We start from the raw sequence: 8776 nt of genomic DNA on the forward strand, positions 1-8776 counted from the left end.
CATTTTAGAGAATGATCAGGGAACCCAAATCGAGCTCTCCTTAAAGTTTGAGTTTTCTACCTCAAATAATCAAGCGGAATATGAAGCAATACTGGCTGGTTTGAGGCTGGCTAGGAAAGTGGGAGCCCAAAGACTTACCATCTTCAGCAACTCCCAGGTAGTCACTTCGCAAATAGAAGGGAGCTATCAAGATAAGGATCCCACCATGAAAAAATACCTCGACAAAACCAAAGAATAGCTTAGACAATTTAGGGGATATGAGGTCCGACACATACCCCGGGAACAAAATGCCCGAGCTGATGTACTTTCAAAACTAGCCTGCACCAAACCGGGGGTCATAATAGAAGCCTCATCCAAGAAACACTGCAAAGCCCATCAATCTCAAAAGAAGAAAAGATCCTAACCATATCATGTTAGGATCAAGGATGCATGTCTCCCATAATCAACTACCTCAAGTCTGAGACACTTTCCACAGATAAAAAGGTGGCAAAAGGGCTAGTACGAGAAGCACAGTGCTACACCATAGTGGGCAACATCCTATATAGAAGAGGGATTTCAACACCCCTTCTAAAATGTGTGCTGAGCTCCGATAAAAGAGAAGTCTTGGAAGAAGTACATAGTGGTACGTGTGGCAATGGTGCATGAAATTGTGATCATCAACAATGGCGCCAAAGACTTGGAGCTCTTAAACGTGAATCACACTTTGTCACAATTCCGCACAACTAACCAGCAAGTGCACTTGGTCGTCCAAGTAATACCTTATGTGAGTAAGGGTCGATCCCACGGAGACTGTCGGCTTGAAGCAAGCTATGGTCACTTTGTAAATCTCAGTCAGGCGGATTCAAATGGCGATGGAGAATTGATAATTAAAAGATAAATAAAACATAAAATAAAGAGAGAGATACTTATGTAATTCTTCGGTTGGAATTTCAGATAAGCGTATGAAGATGCTTTGTTCCCCCTGAACCTCTGCTTTCCTATTGTCTTCTTCCAATCATTCATACTCCTTTCCATGGAAAGCTTTATGTTGGGCATCACCATTGTCAATGGCTACTTCCCATCCTCTCAGTGAAAACATTCCAAATGCGCTGTCACCGCACGGCTAATCATCTGTCGGTTCTCGATCATGTCAGAATAGGATCCATTGATCCTTTTGCGTCTGTCACACGCCCCACAATCGCGAGTTTGAAGCTCGTCACACTCATCCCTTCCCAGATCCTACTCAGAATACCAAAGACAAGGTTTAGACGTTCCGGATCTCAGGAATGGCCGCCAATAATTCTAGCCTATACCACGAAGGTTCCAATCTTAGATTAGAAACCCAAGAGATACGCATTCAAGCCATTGCTAGTAGAACAGAGGTGGTTGTCAGGCACATGTTCATAGGTGAGAATGATGATGAGTGTCATGGATCATCACATTCATCAAGTTGAAGAACGAATGAATATCTTATAGAAGAAGTAGGCGTGAATTGAATAGAAGAACAATAGTACTTTGTATTAATTCATGAAGAACAGCAGAGCTCCACACCTTAATCTATGGTGTGTAGAAACTCCACCATTGAAAATACATAAGAACAAGGTTTAGGGATGGCCGAATGGCCAGCCTCCAAACGTGTCTAAGATAGCATAAGACTTCTCAAAGATTAAAAGTATAAGGTCCTATTTATAGAGAACTAATAGCCTAGGGTTTACAGAAATTAGTAATTAATGCAGAAATCTTCTTCCGAGCCCACTTGGTGTGTGCTTGGGCTGAGCATTGAAGCTTCCATGTGTAGAGACTTTTCTTGGAGTTAAAGGCCAGCTTTTGTGCCAGTTTGGGCGTTTAACTCCAGCTTTTGTGCTAGTTTTGGAGTTAAACGCCAGAATTCTTGAGCTGACTTGGAACGCCTATTTGGGCCATCAAATCTCGAGCAAAGTATGAACTATTATATATTGCTGGAAAGCCCAGAATGTCTACTCTCCAACGCAATTAAGAGCGCGCCAATTGGGCTTCTGTAGCTCCAGAAAATCCACTTTGAGTGCAGGGAGGTCAGAATCCAACAGCATCTGCAGTCCTTTTTCAGCCTCTGAATAAGATTTTTGCTCAGGTCCCTCGATTTCAGCCAGAAAATACCTGAAATCACAGAAAAATACACAAACTCATAGTAAAGTCCAGAAGAGTGATTTTTATTTAAAAACTAATAAAAATATAATAAAAACTAATTGAAATATACTAAAAACATACTAAAAACAATGCCAAAAAGCGTATAAATTATCTGCTCATCAAAACACCAAACATAAATTTTTGCTTGTCCCCAAGCAACTGAAAATCAAATAGGATAAAAGGAAGAGAATATACAATGAATTCCAAAAACATCTATGAAGATCAGTATTAATTAGATGAGCGGGGCTTTTAGCTTTTTGCTTCTGAACAGTTTTGGCATCTCATTTTATTCCTTGAAGTTCAGAATGATTGGCATCTATAGGAATTCAGAATCCAGATAGTGTTATTGATTCTCTTAGTTAAGTATGTTGATTCTTGAACACAACTACTTTATGAGTCTTGGCCGTGGCCCTAAGCACTTTGTTTTCCAGTATTACCACCGGATACATAAATGCCACAGACACATAACTGGGTGAACCTTTTTAGATTGTGACTCAGCTTTGCTAGAGTCCCCAATTAGAGGTGTCCAGGATTCTTAAGCATACTCTTCTTTTTGCTTTGGACCTCGACTTTAACTGCTCATTCTCAAGTTTTCACTTGACACCTTCACGCCACAAGCACATGGTTAGGGACAGCTTGGTTTAGCCGCTTAGGCCAGGATTTTATTCCTGTGGGCCCTCCTATCCACTGATGCTCAAAGCCTTGGATCCTTTTTATCACCCTTGACTTTTGGTTTAAAGGGGTATTGGCTTTTTCTGCTTTCTTTTCTTTTTCTTTCTTTTTCTTTTCTCTTTTTTTTTAAAGCTTTTCACTGCTTTTTCTTGCTTCAAGAATCAATTTTATGATTTTTCAGATCATCAGATAACATTTCTCCTTTTTCCATCATTCTTTTAAGAGCCAACTATTTTAACATTCATAAACAATCAAATTCAAAAATATGCACTGTTCAAGCATTCATTCAGAAAAACAATAGTATTGCCACCACATCAAAATAATTAAACTGTTTTAAAATTTGAAATTCATGCACTTCTTTTTCTTTTTCAATTAAAAACATTTTTCATTTAAGAAAGGTGATGGATTCATTTTTCATAGCTTTAAGGCATAGACACTTAGACACTAATGATCATGTAATAAACAAACATAGATAAACATAAGCATAAAAATTCGAAAAACAGGAAATAAAGAACAAGGAAATTAAAGAACGGGTCCACCTTAGTGATGGCGGCTTGTTCTTCCTTTTGAAGATCTTATGGAGGGCTTGAGCTCCTCAATGTCTCTTCCTTGCCTTTGTTGCTCCTCTCTCATAGTTCTTTGGTCTTCTCTAATTTCATGGAGGAGGATGGAATGCTCTTGGTGCTCCACCCTTAGTTGTCCCATATTGGAACTTAATTCTCCTAAGGAGGTGTTGATTTGCTCCCAATAGTTTTGTGGAGGAAAATGCATCCCTTGAGGCATCTCAGGGATTTCATGATGAGGAGTTTCCTCATGCTCTTGGTGAGGTTCTCTTGTTTGCTCCATCCTTTTCCTAGTGATGGGCTTGTCCTCATCAATGAGGATGTCTTCCTCTATGTCAATTCCAGCTGAATTGCAGAGGTGACAAATGAGATGAGGGAAGGCTAACCTTGCCACAGTAGAGGACTTGTCCGCTACCTTTTAGAGTTCTTAGGATATAACCTCATGAACTTTTACTTCCTCTCTAATCATGATGCTATGGATCATGATAGCCCGGTCTATAGTAACTTCAGATCGGTTGCTAGTAGGAATGATTGAGCGTTGGATGAACTCTAACCATCCCCTAGCCACGGGCTTGAGGTCATGCCTTCTTAGTTGAACCGGCTTCCTTCTTGAATCTCTCTTCCATTGAGTGCCCTCTTCACAGATGTCCATGAGGACTTGGTCCAACCTTTGATCAAAATTGACCCTTCTAGTGTATGGGTGTGCATCTCCTTGCATCATAGGCAAATTGAATGCCAACCTTACATTTTCCGGACTAAAGTCTAAGTATTTCCCTCAGACCATTGTAAGCTAATTCTTGGGGTCCAGGTTCACACTTTGATCGTGGTTCTTGGTGATCCATGCATTGGCATAGAACTCTTGAACCATTAAGATTCCGACTTGTTGAATGGGGTTGGTGAGAACTTCCCAACCTCTTCTTCGGATCTCATGTTGGATCTCCGGATATTCGCCCTTTTTGAGCTTAAAAGGGACCTCGGGGATCACCTTCTTCTTGGCCACAACTTTATAGAAGTGGTCTTGATGCACCCTTGAGAGGAATCTCTCCATCTCCCATGACTCGGAGGTGGAAGCTTTTGCCTTCCCTTTCCTCTTTCTAGAGGTTTCTCCGGCCTTTGGTGCCATTAATGGTTATGGAAAAACAAAAAAAGCTTTAGCTTTTACCACACCAAACTTAGAAGGTTGCTCGTCCTCGAGCAAAAGAAGAAAGAAGAGAGTAGAAGAAGAAGAAGTAGAGGAGATGGAGGGGGCTATGTGTTTCGGCCAAGGGGGATAGGTGGTGTGTATGTTGTGTGAAAATGAAGGAGTGAAGATGGGTTTATATAGGAGTGGAGAGGGGGTTTTGGGTTCGGCCATATAGGGTGGTTTTGGGAAGGAAAGTGGTTTGAATTTGAATGGTGAGGTAGGTAGGGTTTTATGAAGGATGGATGTGAGTGGTGAAGAGAATGGTGGGATTTGATAGGTGAGGAGTTTTTGGGGAAGAGGTATTGAGGTGATTGGTGAATGGGTGAAGAAGAGAGAGAAATGTGGGGTAGGTGGGGATGCTGTGGGGTCCACAGATCCTGAGGTGTCAAGGATTTCTCATCCCTGCACCATGTGGCGTGTAAAATGCCCCTTGCTGCCAATCCTGGCATTAAACGCCAGGCTGCTGCCCATTTCTGGCGTTTAACGCCAGCTTCTTGCCCATTCCTGGCGTTAAACGCCAGTCTGGTGCCCATTTCTAGCGTTAAACGCCCAGAATGGTGCCAGAATAGGCGTTTAACGCCCATTCTGCTACCCTTACTGGCGTTTAAACGCCAGTAAGTTTCTCCTCCAGGGTGTTCTATTTTTCATTATGTTTTTCCTTCTGTTTTTGCTTTTTCAATTGTTTTTGTGACTTCACATGATCATCCACCTACAGAAAACATAAAATAACAAAAGAAAAGAGAAATTTAACATAGATAAGTAAAAATTGGGTTGCCTCCCAACAAGCACTTCTTTAATGTCAATAGCTTGACAGTGGCTCTCATGGAGCCTCACAGATGTTTAGAGCAATGTTTGGAACCTCCCAACACCAAACTTAGAGTTTGAATGTGAGGGTTCAATACCAAACTTAAAGTTTGGTTGTGGCCTCCCAACACCAAACTTAGAGTTTGACTGTGGGGGCTCTGTTTGACTCTGTGTTGAGAGAAGCTCTTCATGCTTCCTCTCTATGGTGACAGAGGGATATCCTTGAGCTTTAAACACAAGGGAGTCTTCATCCACTTGAATGATCAATTCTCCTCTGTCAACATTAATCACAACTTTTGCTGTGGCTAGGAAGGGTCTGCCAAGGATGATGGATTCATCCATACACTTCCCAGTCTCTAGGATTATGAAGTCAGCAGGGATGTAGTGGCCTTCAACCTTTACCAAGACATCCTCTACAAGTCCATAAGCCTGTTTCTTTGAATTGTCTTCCATCTCCAGTGAGATTCTTGTAGCTTGTACCTCAATGATCCCTAGCTTCTCCATTTCAGAGAGAGGCATGAGGTTTATGCTTGACCCTAGGTCACACAGAGACTTCTCAAAGGTCATGGTGCCTATGGTGCAAGGTATTGAGAACTTTTCAGGATCTTGTCTCTTCAGAGGTAATCTCTGCCTAGTCAAGTCATCTAGTTCTTTGATGAGCAAGGGGGTTCTTCCTCCCAAGTCTCATTACCAAACAACTTGGCATTTAGCTTCATGATTGCTCCAAGGTACTTAGCAACTTGCTCTTCAGTAACATCTTCATCCTCTTCAGAGGAAGAATACTCATCAGAGCTCATGAATGGCAAAAGTAAATTCACTGGAATCTCTATGGTCTCAGTGTGAGCCTCAGATTCCCATGGTTCCTCTTTAGGGAACTCTATGGAGGTCAGTGGACGTCCATTGAAGTCTTCCTCAGTGGAGATCACTGTCTCTTCCTCCTCTCCAGGTTTGGCCGTGTGGGTTGTGGTTATGGCCTTGCACTCTCTTTTTGGATTTTCTTCTGTATTGCTTGGGAGAGTACTAGGAGGGAGTTCAGTAATTTTCTTACTCAGTTGACTCACTTGTGCCTCCAAATTTCTAATGGAGGACCTTGCTTCAGTCATGAAACTTTGAGTGGTTTTGATTAGATCAGAGACAATGGTTGCTAAGTCAGAGTGGCTTTGCTTAAAATTCTCTGTCTGTTGCTGAGAAGATGATGGAAAAGGCTTGCTATTGCTAAACCTGTTTCTTCCACCATTATTATTGTTGAAACCTTGTTGAGGTCTCTGTTGATCCTTCCATGAGAGATTTGGATGATTTTTCCATGAAGGATTATAGGTGTTTCCATAGGATTCTCCCATGTAATTCACCTCTTCCATTGCTGGGTTCTCAGGATCATAAGCTTCTTCTTCAGAGGAAGCTTCCTTAGTACTGCCTATTGCTGCTTGTATTTCAGACAGACTCTGAGAAATCATATTGACTTGTTGGGTCAATATTTTATTCTGAGCCAATATAGTATTCAGAGTATCAATCTCAAGAACTCCTTTCTTCTGAGCTATCCCATTATTCACAGGATTCCTTTCAGAAGTGTACATGAATTGGTTATTTACAACCATTTCAATAAGTTCCTGAGCTTCTGCAGGCATCTTCTTTAGATGAAGAGATCCTCCAGTAGAGCTATCCATTGACATCTTGGATAGTTCAGACAGACCATCATAGAAAATACCTATGATGCTCCATTCTGAAAGCATGTCAGAAGGACATCTTCTGACCAATTGCTTGTATCTTTCCCAAGCTTCATAGAGGGATTCACCTTCCTTCTGTCTGAAGGTTTGGACTTCCACTCTAAGCATGCTCAATTTTTGAGGTGGAAAGAACTTTGCCAAGAAGGCATTGACTAGCTTTTCCCAAGAGTTCAGGCTTTCTTTAGGTTGTGAATCCAACCATGTCCTAGCTCTGTCTCTTACAGCAAAAGGAAAAAGCATAAGTCTGTAGACTTCAGGGTCAATCCCATTGGTCTTGATAGTGTCACAGATTTGCAAGAATTCAGCTAAGAACTGATGAGGATCTTCCAATGGAAGTCCATGAAACTTGTAATTCTGTTACATTAGAGAAACTAATTGAGGCTTAAGCTCAAAGTTGTTTGCTCCAATGGCAGGTGTTCCGAGGGTTACCTGAAACTGGAGGTCGATCTCGGATGAGATCTTCTGCACTGGTCGGAGCCGACGTGTCCGGTCGGTGGATGACGGCCGGAGCGGGTGCGTCCGACTTGTTGGATTGATTGTACTGCTGATCCTTCGTCACCGGAGGGTGGGGGGTACCTGCAAGAGACTCCGATGCTTAAGTTAGCACGGGTATTAAGCAGGTTTTTTGTAGAATCAGAGTATGAGTTATACCTGGGTGATCTAGTGTATTTATAGTAGATGGGGCTGACCTTTCTAATAAGATAAGTTAGTTATCTTATCTTATCTTTATCTTATTTTGGGTGAAGTCAGCTTATCTTCAAGGGTACCGCCTTTATCTCTATAGGCTTGGATTGCCTTTGGATATGGGTCGTGTTCCTCTATTTGGGCCCTCTATTGGGCTTTCCTGTCGTTTTGGCCAAGTTCTTTAAGAAGAAGTCGGTCCGCTTGACCTGAAGAGGTCGGTCGCTTTGTCGTTTAATCATCCCAGGTCGGATAGCTCGACCCAGGGTATGAACAGCAGGGATTGAGATGCTTCTCCCATAGAAGTCGGGAGTGGGTGCAGTAAAGTCACCAAGCACCTTCCTTGCATTGTTGGCATTATTGTTTTCGGCTGTCATGGATTCTTCTTCTTTGAAAAGCTCTGTTAAGCCTTCTAAAGAGAATTGTGCTTTAGCTTCTCTTAGCTTTCTCTTCAAGGTCCTTTTAGGTTCAAGATCAGCTTGAACAAGTATGCCTTTATCTTTGCTTCTGCTCATATGAAAGAGAAGAGAACAAGAAAGTAGGGAATCCTCTATGTCACAGTATAGAGATTCCTTGAGGTGTCAGAGGAAAAGAAGAATAGAAGGAGGAGGTAGATAGAAGAGAATTCGAAAATATAAAGAAGGATAGAGTTCGAATTGCACCTTGAGGATGAGTGTTAGTCCCTTAAATAGAAATATGTGAGAAGAGGGGAAGAATTTTCGAAAATTAAAGTAAAAGATTTTGAAATAATTAAAAGAAATTTTTGAAAATTTGATTAAAAGTTAATTTTGAAAAAGATGTGATTGAAAAGATATGATTGAGAAGATATAATTGAAAATCAAACTAAAAAGAAAAAGTTTTAAAATTAAAGTTGATTTACTTGACTAACAAGAAATTAGAAGATATGATTCTAGAATTAAAACTTTTGATCCTTTCTTAATAGGCAAGTAAAAACTAGAAAATTTTGAAGTAAATCATTAATTATAACAAGGATTTTCAAAAAT

General features: G+C 41.1%; 1 non-coding gene across 1 annotated transcript; it reads left to right on the plus strand.

Annotated features, from left to right (window-relative positions):
* The first annotated feature begins 7091 nt into the window (after positions 1-7091).
* On the plus strand, positions 7092-7199 carry LOC112774187 (small nucleolar RNA R71). The gene has a single exon (XR_003188686.1). It is a non-coding gene; the product is annotated as a small nucleolar RNA R71 (small nucleolar RNA).
* The last annotated feature ends 1577 nt before the right edge of the window (positions 7200-8776 follow it).

This window comes from Arachis hypogaea, chromosome 18 (genome assembly GCF_003086295.3).
Source record: "Arachis hypogaea cultivar Tifrunner chromosome 18, arahy.Tifrunner.gnm2.J5K5, whole genome shotgun sequence".
In the NCBI taxonomy this organism is placed as follows: Eukaryota; Viridiplantae; Streptophyta; class Magnoliopsida; order Fabales; family Fabaceae; genus Arachis; species Arachis hypogaea.